This window comes from Athalia rosae, chromosome 7, assembly GCF_917208135.1.
Source record: "Athalia rosae chromosome 7, iyAthRosa1.1, whole genome shotgun sequence".
In the NCBI taxonomy this organism is placed as follows: Eukaryota; Metazoa; Arthropoda; class Insecta; order Hymenoptera; family Athaliidae; genus Athalia; species Athalia rosae.
The window spans coordinates 3,705,448-3,727,773 of record NC_064032.1 but is presented as its reverse complement, the minus strand read 5'-3'; the positions used below and the strand labels follow the sequence as shown (position 1 = coordinate 3,727,773).

The following is a 22,326-nucleotide window of genomic DNA, read 5'->3' as shown; positions in this document are numbered from 1 at the left end:
CGTGATGTCGTAACTCATCTCGCTCATTTGTTTCCCTCTCTCTCTCTCTTTCTCTTCTCCTCTCCTCTCTTTTTTTTTTTTTCGGTTCATCTCGTTTTTTCTTCTCCCTCTTTCTCTTCGCGGTCTTTCGGTTTCACCTCTCTTCTTCTCAAACTACCACGTAGCACCGCTATACGGTCGACATTATTTTCTCCCCTGATGCACCGATATTATTATTACTGCTCCCGAGCTGCTCCTGCGGGATGCTCCGGAGCATCTCTCTCCGCGGATACCCACGATTTTTGTTCTCATTCTCCTCTTCTTCGTTCTTCCTCCTTTTTTTTTCTTTTTTCTTATTCTTCTTCTTCGGCTGCTCCCTCCCCTTTATCTTCCTCTGTAACCATACTCGTTTTTCTTATTCTCGTTTACTGCACCCTTCAACGCGCGAGGGCTCCTCTTCGGTAAACCAACGTGATCATGGGAAGCCGTAATTAACCGATGATTATTTTCATGCGCTCCTCACCTCGTCCTCTTGTTCTTCTTATCCTCCTTCTCTTTCATCTTCGTCTTCTCGAATATCACACTACAAAAAAAAAAAGGAAACTGCAAGTTAACAAAAAAAAAAAAATGATTAGAGGAAGAGGGATCGATTTTTTATTTCATCGAATTTATTTATCCGCATTGAAAGGGGGGGTGGGGAAAAAATTTGAATATTAAAAAAGCGTAGATCGGTGAAGAGGAGGAGAAGGTATACATACTTCGAGTTTTTTCTTCTTCAAAATTTTTATTTTGTTTCGTCGCTTTTTATTTCTCTGACTTTTTTTTTTTTTTCTCTTCTTCATTTTACGGTGTCGAAGAGATGAGACCCACCGGATAACTGGTAGTAATAAATATCACGGTGTTTCGGAAACCATTCGATGTTTAATAGGGCCTTTAAACTGTTATTAAATTATAAATTATGACACTATATATACATATATAGGTTCAGAGTTGTTTTTTTTTCTTCATTCGTTTCATCTTTTTTTCTCATATTCTATGCTTTTTAATTATCTCGGATGCGTTCAGCCTCGAAATGATCGTGAATTTTCTAACGACGTCACCACCTAGCTCCCACACAACCCGTCCGCATAGAAACTAACATTTCTAATATCGTATATCACGTGTGTATTGTATACGGAAAATTTATCCGACCATAATCGAGTTACTGATTATAGTCCATAAAATTATGTGAAACGCACATTGCGCGGGGTAAGACATATGTATACAAATACATACGTCCGACTTTTGGATTGTCCACCGATCATTCGAAGTAGAACGTGAACGGAATATGGTGTCATTGTTAACGACGAAACTAAGAGGAGAATGAAAAAAAAAGAAAAAACTTAATACAGAAAATAAAAAAATTAACAACTAATACTTCACGTACATGCGTGAAAAGGCGCGATCGTTATTGTACAGATAGAAATTTGATACGGAGAGCATTAATTACATTCGGTTAAAACCACACGCGATGTATACGTGTATCCGTGGGCCTAATATTATTTGACTGTCATTGTGCGTTTTATTAGAAGAATAAAAAAAAATGAATGGAATATTCATATTATTGCTTCGAGAGATTTAATTTCTGTAAATGGATATCGTACACGTACCTCTCTACGTATAGTTACAACGTATAATACCCTCATTTCTTTGGGATGTCGAACTCAATTTGTCCAGTTTTTTTTTCTTTTATGAGATTTTGGTTTTTATAACGATCGATTATTATCACCATATCATCGCCTCGCTGGAATATCTGTAATTGACAATATTGTCTCATAAAATCTTGCTCAGAAAAATCAAAGAGAAATACTAGAAAAAATTAGATTTGAGTTTCTCTCGACTATTTTTTTTTTTTTTTTTTCTTTTATCCCCTCGAATTTTGAGTCACACTTTTTTTTACCCACATTTATACGTAAATACGACATGTCGGCGTGGGTGGAATAAGAAGGGGAAAACTGCTGGACCGCCGGGTCACGACGCGGAATATGGGCGGTAAATCTTTTGGACTTTACTTTTTTATGAGATACTTTTTCTCTTTTTTTTTCTTTTTCATTTTTCTTTATTCCCTTTTTTTTCTTTCGCCGCGGTCTCTTACCATTCGAGAATGTTGGACAAACAATCGACGGTTAATAAAGCTCCTTTACCCCGTGGGGCGCCATGGGAAGGACTATTTAAAATCCGAACGAATCATCCTAACTTAAGCATTTTTTTGCGAGCTTTTTAATTCGACTCAAATTTCTCAATTCGATTCCTCGTCATTCTCGGATCAGAAATTACGAGAAAACTCTTCTCTCCTCATCGTTTCGATGGACCCGCACTTTCCTCGCGGACTTGTGAGAAATGAGAATCGAATTTGAAGCGATTTTACAAAGCTTTTGGGATTTTTTTCGTTTTTACGGCGATGCGGCTAGGTACGGATGTAATAAGTAGCTGATAGTTTTTTTGAATTTTTTTTAGAGGGTGTTGGGAGGGAGGGTGGTAGGAGGTATATAACGGCGATCCTTCGTTCGCGTTGAGATTCTTATCGAGGGCTAAAGCCTTTTGTTAAACAGCCTAATTCCCAAATGAGTTATTACCTATAAAACGGTAACCTTTTAGTGGCCTCAGCTTCGGTGAATATTATCCCGCTGAAGGTTATAAACGCCGTTTATGGTATATAACCAACCTATATATACATATACACACACACTTATACGTATACCGTTTCGTTAAAAAAAACCGCCATGTTTATTGAGACCAACACCCCACCGTGTAACTGTAACGTATATACAAACACCCACTCGACTGGGGAAAAAAAATCAAATAAAAAAATTCCGAAACCCCCCAGTCCTTTTTTCGCTATGGACCCCGAAGGAAATTCCACAATTTATTTGAAAATCTCGTGAAAAATCTTCGGAACCGAATTTACGAGAACGTGAAAATTGAAATTAAAATAAAAAAAAAAACAAAAAAAAAAAATAACTCCTCGATAACGAGGACCACCTACGCATATTGGAAGTAATACAGGTCGTATATGAGGCAATAATTGAGTATTAGATATAAATTACAAAGCGAGTTGGCGATTGAACGTCGCGGCGATGGAGGAAGGAAACTTACGTACGTACGTGGTATCTGTTTGAGATCGGTAGTTTTTCGAAGGTTAAAAATCAAGCTCATAAAAGAGTCGTTATAGTAAACGAAACGATGTCGTTACGGGTATAGGTGGGTAGGTAGAGGAGGTACAGACGGACGAATTTCGTTTGACTTTAACCGCTCGCCTAACTTCATATTTAAGCAGTTCAACAGCTGATCATCTTTTACGTAACGATCGTACCGTGTATCCCACTAAATCTTACCGCTATTAAAACTGACGGTAGGATTATACCGATTTATATATTTAACGGATCATTATCATCGTCATCATCATCGTCTACGCTCGGATATTATTATATACGTATACGTCTACATAGTGGTTAATTATACATAACACGTTGCACGCAAGCTTCTCTCCGTATTATACGTCTGCGAGTATCAACCCTGAACTATATATTTTTCTACTTTGAAAGAAAAAAAAAAAAAAAAAAAAAACAATGATTTCGAATCTAAATCTCCGCAACGTGTTTTTCGTTGGAACGATCAGATTCGTGAATTTTCGCGAACGTTTTCACATTTATATCGCTGTACGCCATCTCGTAGTTTATGGCATTTTTTTTTCTCCTACTAATACCGAAGATGGATGGAGGGAAAAAATGAAAAAAAAGAAAAAGAACGAAATCAAATTTATTCAAATATAAAGGAGTCATTTTTCAATTATATTACACGTGTGATTCGCTTCTAATTTCTTGTAAAAGATTATAGATAAATATATATAATGTAGCCACCGAATCAAATCGAACGGAGAGATATTCGATAATTAATTCGATATGGCGTAATAATTTACAACATCGTCGTAATGTTTTTTTTTTTTTTTCTTTGTCTTCTGCCAGCATTTAATTAATCGGTGCGTTCGTTGCCAACTTTATGGCGATTGGTCGACGACTTTTTTCTTCTTCAAAACTCATACGCATTGATATTTAACGTAGCTAGTTATGAAAAAATATTTGGGTATGCATAGATTTTTTTATTTATTTTATAGAAGTTCATTTTTGTATTTTATACGTACGCTCGGTATATACGCGATCGTGTTTGTCATTCTGAGAAAACGTTTAAATAACACGCGTGTAGGTACTTTCCATCGTTAAATGCTTTGGCAATATGTATATACGACCTATACGTTATATTTATATGGTGGGCGCAGCGTTATAGTATATAGTGTGTTTTACAATATAAAACGAATGGGTCATATCGATCATTTGCCATTGCGATCACGTTGGTAAGTTCCTTGTTTAACATACTTCGAACGTCTACCGCTTCAGAATCCGAAATTATTGTTATTTTTGTATTATTTTTTTTTTCGTGTTTCGTGGGGCAGCTCGATCTGAGGACGTACGCCTCATCGTTGTAACCGTCATCGACGCCTAGTCGTCCGATATCTGACGACAAATTCCGTCGGTCGTCGTTACCCGACGTCGTCGACGTTCCTCGTTTCGAGAAAAGGAATAAACGTTTCCGAAAAGAAAAAAAAAAAAACAAAAAAAAAAACTCGTCGAAGAAGTTAGAATTACATCGGCCGGTATCCGATTCGGCGAGAAAATACCCTCTACAACGCGTATCGATCGTGATACGACGTACGAATATAATCGGTGTTAATTACACAGGTATATTCGCCAACGATATTTAATATACCAATTGAATAAATTTAAATTGCTACACACACCTGCGGTATGCGGAGGAGAGACAACAATGTTGCCAACTGTTGCACCGCACCCATACACACGGCGATGTGTCCCGTGCACTTGTACGTGGATCAGTCGGGGACACAAGGCACACCGAACGACATATTTCGCACGCGTGTATGCACCGGTCCTTCACCGCGCACTGTCAACTTCGATAAATATTAAACCAGTTTAAAACTTGCAGTTTTAGTCGTGGTGTTCTTATTAATTAACCTAGTACAGGTATATCGCCGGCGATATCCCCGCTCCTCCACACCCCAACGAATATCGTTATTATAATTATCGTTGTGTGCAGTAACCGATATATTGATCGATCTTTTTTTTTTTTCTTTTCTTCTATCATCGTCGATCTCCTTTTCCTCCTCACCCCCCCCTATTTTTAGATTAATTTTTTTCTTTTTTGGTGTCACAAAAAAAAAAAATACCGAAATTCGCTCATCAACGTCCATGTGATGAAAAGAATCACCTATGGTTCGTTATACTTTTTCCGTCTTATTTCGTTTTTTCTTTTAGGGTTTTTTTTTTTTTGTTAAATCGGTAAGCTATAACCTTTACAAAACTGTGGTCGATGTTAGTTAGGCGTATCGATGACTTGTCATATCGCATCAGCTATTTCGGAGTGGCGTGGACCACCGGGGGCTTAGCAAATGGTAACCGATCCCATGTCAAACATCCGCTCAACGGAATATATACGCGTAGCTGTAACGATTCGATTCGATTCCATCGAAGAAATTAACGCAGAGCGAGCGAATTTTTTTCATTTTATTTCATTCCGATAGATTCTATTCCAAAAACTGAACTTTGAAAATCGTTCGCGACGTTTTTTTCTCTCGCGAATTTGGCGAACACTTATTTTTTTTTCACCTGGTACGTGAAAGTCATCCGATACACCGTAAACCGCGTCAGGATTCTTTTTTTTTTTTCTCTCCTCGTCGTTGGGAAAAAAAAAGGATCGACGGATCGCCTCGCGTCGTCGAAGATGGGATGGGAGATCTAGGCGGGAAAAAAAAAAGGATCCACACGATCCACCGCAAGCGACATATGGATCGCGATTCGTATACGGCACGGTTCTTTGGTTCAAATAGGTACTTAATTAACTGGATTTAAATACCGAGAGGATCGAGTGACCGTCTCATCGAACGACTTCCTGCCACGATACACGTGATCTAGACGTCAAATTTCATTCCCCCTGAGCGACGTGTTGAATGAACTTTGACAGGGGTGGAGGAAAAGAGATAGGGGACAAAAAAAAAAAAAAAAAAAAAAGGGAAAGGAACGTAAAAATTGCCGTTTCCGTTTCGGATGTGTCAATTTAACACCTGCTTAACGTCGTTCGCGTAGAACTGCATAGATGCGGCGCGAACACCCCGATGCGGCAAAAGTCAAAGAATTCTTTTTCTCTCTCTCTCTGCCATCTATTCTGCGCGTTTCTTATTTTTGAATTTTTCTCTCTTTTTTCTTTTTTTTTCTCTTTCAACCGTCTCTATGTTCGACGATGGACCGTATAATGGTGGAATTATTTGCGGTTTTCTGACTTTCTGAAACGTTGCGGCGGGCGGCGAACAACGAAATTGACATCTGCTCGGGATTTCGCGTCGCGAGAAAAATAGGAGTACAATAGTTTGTTCTCAAAATATTTATTTTTACTCCCTACTACCCCCCCTCGTACCGCACGGGGTGTTTATCGGGATACTGATCTCCGGGTGAATTCGTGGTCAGTAAATTTTTCTCTCTTTTCATGTTTCCTTCGGTGAAATGCGTTACAGTGTATAAATCGCGTTAAATTTTTCGACAATGAAAGGACAAGGGAGAAGAGAAACGAGAAACGAGAGAAAAAAAAAAAAAAAAAGGTGGTGAGGATAGATTTGACTTTGGGAAAAGTTAAAACCGAATCCGGCTTACGACCGAAATGGGATATAAGAGGCAGAGGAGTACGTTGTTGAGAAAACTTTTTCGAACAAAATACTCCAGTGTATGGGTGCAAAGCAGAAAATGGAATAGAGAAAGAAAAAGCGCAAAAGAGAGCCTCTCGAATTTTCAAATTTTCGATTCTCTTTCCTCTCTTTCCGAAGCCGAAGAACCGCCAGCTTTTGAGTCCGTCATGGATTTTCTGGGGTCTTCAATTTTGAAATCAGGGACTTGTAGATTCTAATTTGAACAGGGTTGAACATTTTTTTCATCGTATTCTGTTTGGAATCAATTAAGTTGATGGAAAGAGGGTGAAATTTTTTCTTTCCAAGTGTAAAAGAAAAAAAGAAAAAATTAAAATAGATACGGAAAACAACGAGATAGTTCGAACGTAAATTAAGTACGTGACTTGGTTGAAAGTCTGACGGGTAAAAGTTTCTTCCGCGTAATATAATTTTTGGAAATCCTACCGGAATCTTGGAATTTAAATATTTATTTCAGATGTGTATTCAGCGTATCACATGTACATACGCACATATATATTTAGTATTCGATGTGCATGATTTTCTCTCGGTACTAAACAATTTTGAACGCAGTTGGCACGCGCCCTTCAATAGTTTCACGTGTACGGTATAACTTCCTCACCATATATAATAAAATCCGTTGTGACTTATGTCGTCTCACGTTGAAAAATCGGCTGTCAAACCAAAAATAAAGAAAGAGAAAAAGAAAATTTAAATGATAATTATTCCTCAAGACTGTACGTACATTAGGGTGGGTTGAAAATGTTTTTTTTTCTTTATTTTCTTAGCATGGGGGCAGAATTTGTACCTTATAAAAAAAGAAAATTTTTCAAATGTGGAAAAAATTTTTTACTTAATATTTTGAGGTGGCCCACTCGTTTTTTTTAAGAAATAATTATTCAAGTGGGGTACTTTCGGCAAAAAAAATTTTTTTTTTGGTCAAAAGTCATAGAAAATATCTAAAAATTGTTGATTGTGATTGTTTTTTACTCGTTCACTGTTCAACATTTTTTCGCATTTTTCTTGTAGTTCAAGTATAAAATCATAAAATGATTTTAAAACTCTTTTTTCGACTTCAAATTGAAGTTGAGTCGAGGAGCCCGAGTTTTGCCGGAGTCAGTTAGCCACGGGCGCGCGGTTTGTTGTGGGACGTCACCTCTGCTCAGCCCCGAAGGTGACGTCTCACAACAAAGCGCTACGCTGCTGGCTACGCTGACTCCAGCTAAGCTCGGGTTCGCTGGTGAATTGAGAAATTCGAATATTTCGACCCATGCATAAATTGCGACGATTCAAAGTGGGTCCACGACTAAAACCAATCGATATATCTTATAATTTTTCTGCTCCTAACAGCGAATAATTGATGATTACTAGATCGATTGCACGAGTAGATGATTTTGGCTTTCAGATTCGGATTCCTGCGATCAAAATACGTTAGAAAAGCATATTAAACCCAATTAAAAAAAAAATGATTTATTTTCTGCTCAAAAACGATTTTTTTTTGTTGGATTTTCAAGAGTAATCTCACGTATAATCAGCTCAGGAATCCAAATCTGAGAGACAAATCATCTGCTCGTGCAATCGATCCAGTAATCATCAATTATTCGCTGTTGGTAGCAGAAAAGTTATAAGACATATCGATTGGTTTTAATCGTAGATCCACTTTGATTCATCGCAATCTATGCATGGGTCGAAATATTCCAATTTCTCAATTCACCAGCGAACCCGAGCTTTGCTTGAGTCAGCGTAGCCAGCAGCATAGCGCTTTGTTGTGAGACGTCACCTTCGGAGCTCAGCAGAGGTGACGCCCCACAACAAACCGCGCGCCCGTGACTACCTGACTCCAGCAAAGTTCGGGCTCCTCGACTCAACTTCAATTTGAAGTCAAAAAAAGAGTTTTAAAATCATTTTGTGATTTTATACTTGAATTACAAAAATAATGGGAAAAAAATTCTGACCAGTGAACGAGTAAAAAACAATCACAATCGACAATTTTTAGATATTTTCTATGATTTTTTGCTTGAAGTACCCCACTTGAATAATTATTTATTTAAAAAACGAGTGGGCTACCTCAAAATATCAAGTAAAAAATTCTTTCCACATTTGAAAAATTTTCTTTTTTTATTAGGTACAAATTCTGCCCCCATGCTAAGAGAATAAAAAAAAAAAAAAAATTTCTCTCAACCCACCCTAACGTACATCACCCTCTTTTCCAACAGAAAAAAAACAGGGCTCTTTTGCATGAAATTTCTATTTCTTTCGAGGTCAAAATTGAACGGTTAAACTTTGAAACGATTTAGTTCTTCTTTCTAATCGTTTTTTTTATATCGATTCTCGTTTATTCGACGATTAGTGAATCATACGGCATACAAAAATATTGCGTACAGAATCACACGTACGGACACTTAAGCATGTTTAAATTTTATTACGCTCCGGGTTGACGCCTGATTAGAATAGTGACAGGAGCCACCCGGGTAGGTGCGTAAAACGAATTTAAATAAATAAAATTATGTAGGTGCGCTCTAAAATTATTCTTCCATTTTTTTTTTTCTTTTTCTGGACTTATTTCGAGTCGTCACCGGCATTGTAATTCTACCGACGATTCTCGGATTCGATCGGAATTTTTTCACTCCGGTCGGATTCGAAAATCTGACCGAAATTGAAGCTCGCCAAAATTTTCGACACGTGTCCTGCAAGGAATCTGCACATAGCTTTTTCTCCGACAAAAAAAAAAGGCGTGAAATGAAAAATTGGAGAGACGTAGAACGAAGTAAAAATTCGTCGTGCGTTTTGGTCCCGAGTCGGAAACGGTGATTTCTGGTAAATTTCAGCAGAGTCGAGCTTATCATATAATTCAACGTTACGAGGCGTCGCGACGCTCCGAAGCGACCCGTACGAAGGGAACTACGGCGCAAAGAGCACGCCTTCCTTCGATCGGTTGTAAATTAATAATACCGAGAGAGATAATATCGTTAATTATACGTGGCCGTTAACAATGGCGTGATTGTTTTTCGTGATAGTCCTTCAACGATATCTTGGGCGAGGTTTTTTTTTTTTTTTCTAACCGTACCCGCAACTCTTGGGGGTTGAATCTTCGACGAGAGGAGAACGGTGGAGAGAAAAAGGAAGAAAGTAGTCGAAGAATCCATAAGCGTTTAAAAAATAACACACGACGAATAGCGCGCGTGTAAAAGTGTGCGCGATGAGAAAAGAACTGCTGCCGTTAAAAGCTGCCGTTCGCGGTGCGGTGCGGCGGGTGTATTTAAATTATTGTATGGTTATTTTCGATTTTTCTTTCTCTCTTTCGTTCGTTCGTTCGTTCGATCCTACGTTCCGTTGGACTTTTGTTAACCGTGTGGGCGGAGGCGCCAAAGTCTAAACCAACGCCTTCGCAATGAAATTACAGGTCGAAGACACAAGACGCGGGAGAGCCATACATTATTTATGGATCATCGCCCCTTTATTCCATCTATATAACTACACCTACGGGTAAAAATAAAATCGAACAAATAACACTTCGAGAAAAAAAAAAAAAACATTATTAAAATAAGTGTATTATTATTGAAAAAAGAAAAATACACGACGTTGGGACAGAATTCGTAATCTACCCCACGAGTTTTCTCCCTTTTTTTTTCTTCAAAGAGGTTTCATCTGGACATCCAGATTCTATACTTTCTTTTAATCGGAAAATTGACCAAAAAAAAAATGCTCAACGATTGAAAGGTCGTCAGAGTTTTTTCTAAAAAATTTTCTATTCCAAATTAAAAATTGGAATCGAAATGATTTTTATTATTTTAATTTATTTATTTATTTTTTTTTTCTGTTCAGACGGGTGAGACCGCGTAATGATTATTTATTTATTTTGTTTTCGAGAATGAGGATAGTTCGGAGCTCGTGGTGCACGTAAAGTCTATAAAGATTTCTTCGCCAAGTGACAGGGGGAACGGTAACGATATAATACAGTCGCGTTTGTGCTTCGAGCGCGTTTTCATTAACAGTCAAAAGTCGTAGGATATTACCATCCCACACGCGATCGGAAAGCGAAATTATTCACGCATGCACACACGTACGACAACCGCTTGTTAACCGCGGTACGATCGTAATGTCGCACTCATACCATTTAAACTTTCACTGTTTAAAAAATCAGAACTTATTTATATACATATACATATATATTATGTACAGAGACCTGTATAACTCCTGTTCGGGACACACGTTATTCGGCAGAAAACCGCGGAACGGGGGGGGGGGGGGGGGGGGAAACGGTGAAAAAAAGTTATTCGACGAAACGGAAAATTAAATCAAACGTGATCGAATCACCGTTAACGGTAATTCCCGCATCTACGTTTTAGTTTTCTCAATTTTTCGATTCTTCTAATTTTCTTCAGTTTCTATCCGGCTAGCTCGAACGCTCGGTGTATAATCGCGTTATAATGGCGTTGACTGGTAATCGGTTATTTATAAGGTTCGCGTGTATTAATATTTAATGTATAGCAATTATACGGGTATAATGTACGTACATTAGACGCGATACATGTGTACATATACGTGTACGTACGCAACGTGGCCTAGATATATCGCGTACGTACGTACGTAGCTATGTACGTATATATTCAAATAACCTTACCAGCGCTATAAACGTTGTTAGGTACATTTTAAACGGAGAAAGTTTAATACCGTCGACTTTATATTATATCCTCAAATATTATCCCGTCTATCTCGCACGCTCCGTATTATCTTTCCCCCCCCCCCCCGCCCCCCTTTTTTTTTTAGAAAAAGAAAGAAAGAAAGAAAAAATAATCACAAGTAAACGAATAATCGAACCCTCGTAAAAATCGACAAAACGATATCCGACCGGATAAATGTACAATTAAATTTGGATGAGTCGAACAAAAAATTCGAACGGTAAGAAGAAAGAGGAGATGGTTGACGTCCGAAGTTTGACGAAGAAAATAAAAATACGGCCGGAGCGTCGGGTCGCGTGTATAGCGCGTGTTACGACGCGAGATGAGGTATCAATCACCGTAGAGAGAAGGAAGAAGCTCTTTTCTTTTTTCTTTTTTTTTTTCTTTTTTTTTTTTCTTTCAATTTTCTGGTGGCTCGGGACCGTTAACACTAGGCTGGATAGATATTCGTGCGAGAAAACGTGCATCACATGGGAGTCGAGAGTAGGACCGACTGATACCTCGATCGACGATCGCCATCGAGCCAACACGGAGGAGGTAAAAAAGACAGCGCGTAGATACGTTCGCGGTGTTCGTATAACAATTCAAGCGGCCATCGCCTACCTGGAGAACTTGTCTATTAATCAAACGAATAGATATATATATATATATCTATGCATAGTAACTCATTGTCAGCTCAGGTTAGGCTAGTCATAAACAATACAGTTAATACATTATCTACGCATAATAGCTATTGGTTTCTCTGCGTACCCTCTCTAACTCTCCATCTCTTTACTTACCGGTAATTCATATTATAACCGTACACAAACGGCGCAAATTACACGAACACGTATCACGAGTAAAGAAAAAAAAAATAAAAAAAATAAAATACTTGTAAAATATCGCGCGGAGATGATCGATCGCGACTTACCGTATAACGGCTACTTCGTAATATACGCTACGGTGAATTTTTTGCTTTTTTTTCTCTCCAGCGAGAAAAAAAGCTCGAGTTCAGATGAGATTAAAAGGGATGAAGAAATTTGTGTGTCGCGAAAAAGATTTTTCTTTTATCGAGCTTTTTTCGATCGAGGAACCCGCGTGCGTACAGCGCGTGAAAAAAAGTACCTGGAGTAGATATAATAGAAAGAGCGAGGGAAAAAAAAAAAGAAGGAAATTGGAGAAAGAGGAGGAAATATCGTATTTTGGGTCCGCTGATAATATCTGTTGCCTCGGGACGTTTCGAACTAAGTTTTTAGTGTTTTTTTTTTTTTCGGCTTTCGAAGTATTAATCGTGCTTGTCGAAGTGTTCGAAACGGAAGTATCGCCGAGCGCAGCAGATGATCGCGTGGGACAAGTTCTCGAATTTTTCATTCACTCGGCGTCGCTTACGGTGGTGTATTTTTTTTTCCTACCGTGAGCCGTTCGACGGAGAAAAGAAGCCGGACTAACGTTGCGTTACGTTGCGTCGCGTTTCCCGTCAGACATTTTCGTACGTGCGTACGAACGCACCCCGATACACCTTCGCATTCGATTTTATTCCACTTTATATTTCTTTCCTATATGTCCACAGAGCGACGAGGAATACGGAGAGAATTGAATTCGAACGAGGCGAGAAGTCGGGCGTCAACCCGTCAACCCGTCAACTACGTCGGTCACGTCAGCTTCCGTTGAAACGATCATATCGTCGTCGCAGCGGCGGTGAGTACATTTTAATTATATCGCGTCACGACGAATAATTAATTAAATACTACCGCGTTGCGTCGGGGCCATGGATACCCCGAATACCTTTTTCTCGACCTCGATCTCCGGCAGAACAAAAAAAATGCGGCGACGCGAGATTTTGATATTTTTTACTTCGATCGCAACGCAGACGGAGGAAATTCGCTCGATAATTTTCCTTCAGTGGTCTGCGCGCAGCGTCGAACGAAATGCATGTGTAACGCATTTCCTGTCAATGCTGGAACTGCCATTAGCATCACAGGTACACATATGAATCGCGTTCATCGTTGCATCGTGCGATCTGACTGTCAATTGGTAGCGGATAATTGTCCAGCCGACGAAAGAACCGTTTCGTTAGTGCGATCACGAAACGTTTAGTTTCTAACCATTGAACGAACGATTATAAAATACAACAGTCTCGTCGAAAGACCCGTTCGACGAGCGGAAAAAAAGGGGGGAAGGGGGTTGTGGGGAAAATGAAACGAAACTTGGAGAAAAAGTCGAAGAGAAAAGTCACGATTTCGTCGACAGGATATTCTCACCGTGAAAGATAACCGAAGCCGATTAGATCTGAAAATATAATCGTCGTACGGAAAAAAACAATGCCTATGGGGGTATTAGATGCAACGCGACCGGGTATATATATATAATATACCTGATTCAGAATATCACACATCAGAAACGTGATTTCCGGCTATAAAAATACCGCTTAAATAAAACCAAGCTGTCCGGACACCGGACACCAAATTTGCGGATAATTTTTTCCCTTACGTTCCTTTCCTTTTTTTTTTTTATCGCGTACAAAAATTTCAGTATTTTCTTTTTTTTCCCGATTACACGCCTCGGTGTATCGGAAGCAAAAGAAAAAAAAATCCATCGATTTTTTGGCAAATTTCATTTTATTTTTTGCGAGGGTGTTCGGAGTTCATTCCGACGTCCCGCGCACATAGTACACATAATTTTATTATTTTCTTTTGAATTTTTTTTTTCTTTTTTTCTTTTTTTCTTTTTTTATTCATGTACGAAGGTTCGCGCTGTGTGGCGTATTATAATATTCTATATGCGAGACGCGTTTGTCGTATAGCCTCCCCTTAAACAATGCAGACAATGCTCCCGACGGTATAAACGATTATTACTTCTCTGCTTTGTTGCATCTTTGATTTCCGTACATGCGGTTAAATTATTTATCGATAATTATTTTTCCGTCCGTCCGAAAGGGTGTGGAAGTTTCGTAATTCCTTCGGTAAATCAATCAACGTTCGCCGTTTTTTTTCTCTCTCCTTTTTTACTTCCACACGTCGGAAGATGTGACCGCGATGGTTGATGGAGGGTTTTTAAACAAGCGTTAATTTGAAAGTATTTACTTAAACGGTGAAATTTTTCTTATTCCAAAAAGAGAAAGAGGAAAGCAAAAAAAAATAAATAAAAAGAAAAAGGGAAAAAACTTTGCCGTTCGGCTTTTCGAGAGGGTTAATTAATTGGCGGGGGAACGATTTAAGTGGGCATTTGACTCGGTCATAGGCTCGCCTTCCAGCGAGCGGGCTATTTGTGGGATATAACTATTAAACTGATGGCTTTATATCGCCAGCAACATCCGAAAGAAACTTAATTCCGAGCCCACAAATATCTTACAAATTCAAATAAAACTAGCTAGGCGTGTCTACACGTGTCGCTCGGTTCTGTTAAAATCTGAAAAATGTCCGTTTCTCAGAATCTCTGTGTCCGATCAGCGCGCGCCCCCTCCCCCCGATACCCTCTTCACTTTTATTCGACTCCGGGCCCTCGAGAATGCCACACCGACGACGCCCGTGGAGCTTTGAAAAATTCAACTCCGCGGGACGGTAAATATCATAAGAGGCGCGCGCGAAATAAGGAAGGCCGATTTATATCGGTGGCGAATTTTCGTTACGAAACGCGACGACGGGATCTCGATACCCATTGCGATTTTCATCGTCGGTTATTTCCGATTTGTCGTTATTTTTTTTTTTCCGCAGTCTCTGAAAAAATCGTAGAGCATCGTTACCCGAAACGCGCCCCGTTCGACGATCGAGTTGGATCTCGTTGAGCGATAGGGTCAACCGTTAATTACTCGAAGAGTTTAGCTTTAATTAGCCCCGACAATTAATTGAGACGATTATTCGAGCGCTGCGCCACGGCCGCGCAGTTGCCGCTCGAAATCCGAAGAACGATGTCCGACCAGATCCGAAGCGAGATTGTTGTTACCACCGGATGAAAAACGTATAACAAAAAGAAATCGAAACGAACGAAATGGAAAAAGGAAAAATCAAACTGTAACGATGTTCGAAGTCCCGGAGAGAGATTTTATCACCCGATACGGTACACCGGTGTAACCGTGTTCCGAAAATCGAATTTACACGAAATACTTGATAAAAAAAAAAACGAAAAAAGAAAAAAAAAAACGAAAAGAAATATTCGATGCTTTTCCGGTCCTCGCGGATGACGAATTTTGCCAAATTTCGGCGGATCCGGACCCCCGAGAATCGGGGGTGTAGATCCGAAGTTTGGCGACGTTCGGAAGGGGTTGAAAAGTACGCTGAAAGCGAAAGGGGCAATCATCAAACTGCCGTGATTTCGAATTAGCGGATGCTTCTACGGAATGAATGGGCGTCCCGGGGAGTTCGCTCCGTAACCGCCGGTGGTTTAAGGTGAACGAAAACTCCGGGATCAGAAAAAAATTAAAAAAATAAATGAATAAATAAATAAATAAAAAATCCCAAGGAATGCCTCGACTGGTTAAGATATTCACGACAACTGTATTAGCTGCCTTAGATACAATCGGCGTCGTACTGCGCGCCGAGGCTGCTGCCGCACCACCGTCCTTTTCATCCAAACCCCATAAAATACCACGTGACCGAAGCTGTAAGGTCCGAACACTGCGTGAAATTATATCGAATATCTTGAAAATAAGCTAAAAATTTTGCAAAACCTACGGGTGATGGATTCACATCAATTTTCAAACACCGTGCAACACTATTTTCGAAAATTGATTCTCGCCCCTCCCGTTTTGTTACTCATTTATTTATTTATTTATTTTTTTTTTTGTTTCCCCATCATTTCGACGTTGAGCACGATTACGGTGAAAGGAGGGTTGAAAATTGAGGGTTTTAGTCGAAATGGGGGGGGGGGGGGGGGCCGAGGATTCTCGGGGATGATTTTCGGGGATGGAATTAAAACGAAACGAAATGAAACGAAACGAAACCTAAGCTAGAAAGGTATAATTGAATCAAGGCTTCGGCACCCCGTGGCTCCGAGGTGTGACCAGGTTCTCTCAGCATGACGTTTTCTCTCGCTACGGATCAGAGGAGATCGTATCTCCTTCTTCCTCTTAATATAGTTGTCTCCGAATTTCCATCACGTACCCCCCCCCCCCCTCCCTCCCCCCGACCGTTCCGCATCCCCTACAACCGCCCCAATTCGAACCTACGAATTCCCGGAACGAAACCAAAAAAAAAAAAAAAAAAAATTGAATCAAAAATTGTTTCTTCCGATCGCCGGTCAAAAACATATATATATATTTATAACTTTGTATTTTCTGCCAATCGTTGACGAAATTCAAACAAAAAAAAAAAAAAAATGGAAAAAAAAAATGGGGAAGGAATTAACATGTAAATCCAAAATGCATTACGATCAGACGCTGTGAGGCATCGCCATCTTTTTCATATCTTTATTTTTCTCCGGGCAATGACGAAACGCCATCATGGTATTGTTAATCAACGAATTAGCATATGAAATCTGTATTATATACATATATACGTACGTAAATGCGACGGGGGGGTATGTGTACAAAGTGCATGTAGTTTGTATAGAAGTCGTATAGTTATTATAGTTAGGTGTACACGTATAAACCCCCTTTTGTACATAGAGACGAGAAATAAGCTAAGGCAATAAATAAGATCGGGTTTATCAGATCCCACGTGTACGGTGCATCCACCGGCCGCTGCACCTAACCCCCCGTAGTTTCGACTGCATTATGATACCTACCTAAGCTGATTAGCCGACTGAAATTATTGTCCACCTTTCTATAATTGGCTGAATAAACAGATGTTTGGATTCGATGCTCGATTTATATACGTATATACTATACCCTACTCTCGAGTTCCCGCGTCCCGCTCTAGTCGACGAGGAAAATTTTACGGTCTCGAAAATTTTGTCCGCGAACAAAAGAAAAAAAAAAAAAATCGCTCCAATTTTTTTCCCCAAAGCTGCAGTTTCCGCGATCGCAGCGTTTTTCCCCACGTCGCGTTAGATTTTCATCGCGAAATTTTATCGTCGTCGTCGTGATACCGGGCAAAAGTCGACGACGACGACGCCGGGAATCGGAATGCCCGGTGGTGAAAAAAACTTTCTCAGCTTTTATATAGAATATTTTCACCGGCAACGCAATCGGAAGGTTAAATACGGAGGTGGAGTTATTATACCTACACGTGCACGTAGGTTGTACCGGGTACGCGAACACCTTAATCGTCGTATTTAGTTGGTTAGGTGAAACCGCTGAGCCATGAGCTCTAACGTAGTAAAACTTAAAGAAATGGAAGTTAATCACCTGCGCCCATCAATACCCACTCGGCCGGAGGAGTATAACGCCGCTCGGGCTGCCTCCGAGGGTATTGTGTGGAGGCAAGCGCCTGCTCGCTATAATTGGCCCCTAATTAGGGGGCAACAAAAAGTAGAAGTGGAACTCATCTCCTACTTCTTTTTTTTTTTTTCTTCTTCTTTCCTCCTCTTCTTCCTCCAGCGTTTCTCTTCTTATATTTTTCATCCCCACTTGTTAGGCGAGATGTACGAACTGTGGGCATCGTGGATTTCGATTGGTCGTTCCTCTTCTTCTTCTTTCTCGTCATCGGAGATTCGCTCGTTCGTCTCTTTCCTTTTTCTTCTTCCCCCCCGTATCTTCCTTTCCCGAGTTCCTTTTCGACCGACGACCGTATTCCGTGTGTATGCCCGTGTAGCGTCGGGTGCACGGAGGGGAACCCGTACGAGATCGTTTAACGCTGTTCCTATTAACAGCTCAACTAGTTTCGGAAGATTGATTTAGTTTCGTTGGCTAATTAGCGGTTGTCCATTTGTCAGCCGTTGGTTAACTCTGACTTTTCAATCGGTTAACAAATTAATTTTCTCAAATCTTTAAACAAGCCGAGTTCAACCCGAACCCAAACAAAACTTCGTAACTACTCGCGTAATAGTTTCACCCGCATCCGTAGACGCACGGAACGTGAACCACAAAAAAATCGTCCCGACTACAACATCCCCTTCCCTCTGATTTCTCAAAGTCGTCGACTTCGTTGTCGTAAACTTGACCCAGTCGGCGTATACGTTAATTAATTGGCAAATTGCGCACCCGTAGAAGAACCCTAATGATTTTAATGTTGTACTGATTACGGGCCGGTTGAGAAATTTTTTTTTTTTTTTTTTACGACCGTTAAACGACGCGCTAAACGCTCGCTCTAAATCATACTCTAATTGGATGATAAAAGAGATTGGCCTCGATAGAAAACAAAAAAAAAAGAAAGAAAGACGAAATAGAAAAAAAAAGGCAGCTCTGTACGGAAACGAGTGAATTATTATTTTTTTTTCTTTCTCCCATCCCGATCGTTCGGCCCAACGCAGAATCCGCGTAGAGTTTGCGGAAAAAATGACGCGTGGTTCAAAAGTGAATACGGATTCCTCTTTTGTTACGTCGCTGAAATGATCACCGCAGTCGGAGGGAACGAGTAGGTGTTGCCTCTCGTTCATTTTCGTGCCCCCGGGGGCGCGATGCGCCTGAGCTGTGGGTATATCGTGCGGTAGTTTGTATGAAAAAAAAAAAAAAAAACCGGGGCGAGTGGGAGGAGAAGAGAATACAACGTTGTATAAAATATATGTATATACACGAGGAGGAGGGACGAGGGGGGAGGGGAGGGAGCCCCGATACGGGACGACGTGGTCTTTTTTTAAACGGGGTGCCGTACCGCACACGCGCACTTCGCTAACAAGGGTGTGATCCCTTGATTCATGGCAGGCCCCCGGCGCACTGCCGACGCATCCCTCGCCAAGCGCCTCATTTTTATTCTTCTCGAAGAACCCTAAACTAATGGGTCTGGAGCGGCGCGCATCGCGCTCTACACGAATTTATATCACCGATCCCGAATTGTGCTGCTCCCGACGCGCCTTTCGAAACCCACCTGCTCTCTCTCTCGGGGAGGATCGTTTCGTTTACTTCGTTCGGCGGGCTCCTGAGTACCGGGAAAAAGTCGATTTTTCGGCGGGCACTTGGTTGACTCGACGGTTGTTCGCGGTAGAAAATTTTGGATACGACTTCGTGTATAGGGTACGTAGCTTCCGACGTCGTTACTCGGTTTGGCTGTGGACTTTTAAATCCTTCTGGTTTTCGGGAGGTCAGGTATATATATATATATATTAAACGGGGCTCAACGGTGGGCGGGCAAGTGATAATCTGTCGGTAATTCCGTAAAGATTGTCGGACGCGCGTGGACGAGGCCGAAACCGGCGTTTAGCAAAATAGATTTAGGGATAAAGCGAAGTCTTTGAGAATCTAGAGGCGGGGGACGGCGGCCGCCATTTTGGCCAAAAATCATCCCCCTAACTTTTCCGTGCCGTTGTGCATTCGACTTTGTAGCTTCGACGTTGAACCGAATTGTTGCGATTGTTGAGGCGAAATTTGCCAGTGGTAAAATCTTCTACGCTATGTAAACGAAGTCGGACACAACCGAACGAACTGGCGGGTAGTTAATTTTAATCCCGCTTTAATCCTCGGGGGATAAGTTGGAACTACAGTTAGATCGTTTGGCGCATAGATTTTCGATCCTAGTGCGGAAATCAGTAAATCAGTTTTTCGAATAATTGAAATCGAAGACTGGCTTTTTTTTGCGAATTTATTCGCACCGCACCTGCCCGAGTCTCGTCGTTCTTCGGAGCGTTATAAAGTTCCCGCAGCGAAGCCGCGCCGAAAGAGAAGTAGAGGAGGAGGAGGATCATCGCCTAGCCCGAGGAAGTCAAAGAAGTGGTGGGGTGGTTTCGAACTTGAAGCAAAAAAAAAAAAAAAGAAGCATAAAAAAAACATCCAAAAGACGAACAAGGAAGGAAGAAAAAAAAGCGAAGAGAAGAAAAAAGGGTGATCGTCGGGTGGGAGAAAACCAATATATGAAATTACGCTCACGCGAGTGCGCGCCAAATTGCTGATAATAAACGGACGATGGAGAAAAGGAGCAGCAGCGACGAAATGAGCGTTTCGAACTGAGCCGGTATATGTATAAAGGGAGAGGGCGGAGGCGGAGGAACGATCGCCGAACGAAGGAGAAGAGGGACAAGGAGAGAGGGTGCGGGGGACCCCGGAGGCGATATACACCGAGCGCTTGCGAAGAGGGGAAAAAGAGAGAAGAAGAAGAAGAAGAAGAAGAAGAAGAAGAAAGATAGATGTACGCGGTACCCCGTGACGCCGAGCGAAAAGGGGAACAAGGGGGAGAAAGGGTGCAAAGCAAACACCGCGCGCACAACTTCATAAGTGGAATGTACACACTCCGTACACTGTTATATACATAGACATATACATTATACATAGCCAGGTTACGCACACACGTGCGCACGTTTTCAAACGTGTCCCCGGTGACTCGGTATATGGGTACCACCGCCAGTACCACCACCTATGAACACGGGAGTATCCGCAATTGATCCCGCGGAACGCTGCTTCGCTGAAAACGCTACGGTGTTCGGAGGGAAGCGGCGGAACGCGGGAGCGTGTGGCGGCCGCCCGATGGTTGCCATGGATACGAGGAGCGGACCTCTGGGTATCCCTCACCGACCTTGAAAGTTTTGACATTCGGCTCAACGATGATACACCAGGTTCGCCAGGATAGAGAACTAGATCGATCGATCTCGCCGCTTCTGGATTACTCCCTCCCCCCCGCCCCCGTTATATAATAACGGTTTATTCGACATACGTTACACCCATCGGATTTTCGACCTCGTGTAGACCGATTTTTGGGGAACCCGGCTCCCAAAAAACCGCGAAAATCACTCGATGGCTGAGTGTGAAATTTTTTTAGCGGGGCACAAAAAAATTACTAGAAAAATGATTTTTGGGCCGATACCTCGCCTCGCTCGGAAGCGCGAGGACCGTGTGGATCGCGCGCGCGGGCGTTGCCGTTGATCGATGATTAATCAACGGTTGAATTAATCGCGTCCGTTGCGTCCGCGCGTAATCGGTACGGCGATACGCGCCTTCCGCATACGTCGTACGCTGGGGTAGGTAGGTAGGTAGGTACGTAGGACCCGTTCGTTCGCGAGACGATGTATCCGCTCGGCGAGCGACAATACTTTCGCCGTTTACCACCTGCGAACCTGGTGCAAGCGAACCAGCCACTGCACCGAGGTACGTCCAAGATGGCCGCCGTTGAGACGGGCCTCGAGAGTTCCTCTTCGGGTAGGGGTAATGACGCTCATCACCGGACAGTGTTTTGTTATACCAACATCGCCTGCCCGCCCCGAGATCCGATCTCATCTCCGATAGCGAAGACCCTGTAAAGCGAGGCAGAGAGCGCCGGCCGGCCGTGGCGGCCGTAGCGGAGTCTGCCATAGGTAGACTTTGCTCAAAACTTTTGAGCCGAGCTTGGAGGAGGAGAGAAGAGGAGGAAGAAGAGAAAGAAGAGGAAGAAGAAGAAAAAAAGAAAAGAGTCCGTTAACCATCTCCGTGGAACCGGGCAGTTCTACTCGACGCGCATCACCGACGGATGTCTCCTTACTCTCCGCGAAGGCTCATTTTCATCGTAGCCCTCAAACTCGACGCTCTCTCTCTCTTTCTCTCTCTCTCTCTCTCGGATCTCGAAGACGTATTTCGATTCTTGGAAAATTTTTCCTCGTAGTTCGTCGGTTCCAAAAGTCACTCCGATAGGCTACGCGGTACGTAGAGTACAGAAGTACTTTTTGGCGAACCGTCGAGAGTCGAAGGAAGCGTCACGATGTTTCTTCGGTGAAAAAGGTGGAGAGTAGGAGGTAGAAAATTCGGGTCTACGCGCTTCGTTATTTATGGCTACTTATAAGCCGTTTCGCGGTTCGCTTTAATAATATACGCGTTTTAACGCTCTCGCTTTTTATTTTATTTATTTTTTCATTTTTTTTTTTTCTCGTCAAATTTATAGCCTCAACGGAGTCTCGGATACGACGTCA

General features: G+C 41.5%; 1 protein-coding gene and 1 long non-coding RNA gene across 2 annotated transcripts in view; one reads left to right on the top strand and one right to left on the bottom strand.

Moving 5' to 3' along the window:
• Window positions 1-22,326, top strand: part of LOC105683115 (unconventional myosin-IXAa) — a 182,197-nt gene that overhangs the window by 54,904 nt on the left and 104,967 nt on the right. Inside the window, exon 2 of the mRNA XM_048659117.1 lies at window positions 12,995-13,122. The gene's annotated coding sequence lies outside the window, so the exon portion shown is untranslated. The remainder of the gene's footprint in view (window positions 1-12,994; window positions 13,123-22,326) is intronic.
• LOC125501933 lies at window positions 84-5,107 on the bottom strand. Its single transcript, XR_007279672.1, has 2 exons — window positions 4,814-5,107; window positions 84-562 (listed from the first exon to the last, which is right to left on the bottom strand). It is a non-coding gene; the product is annotated as an uncharacterized LOC125501933 (long non-coding RNA).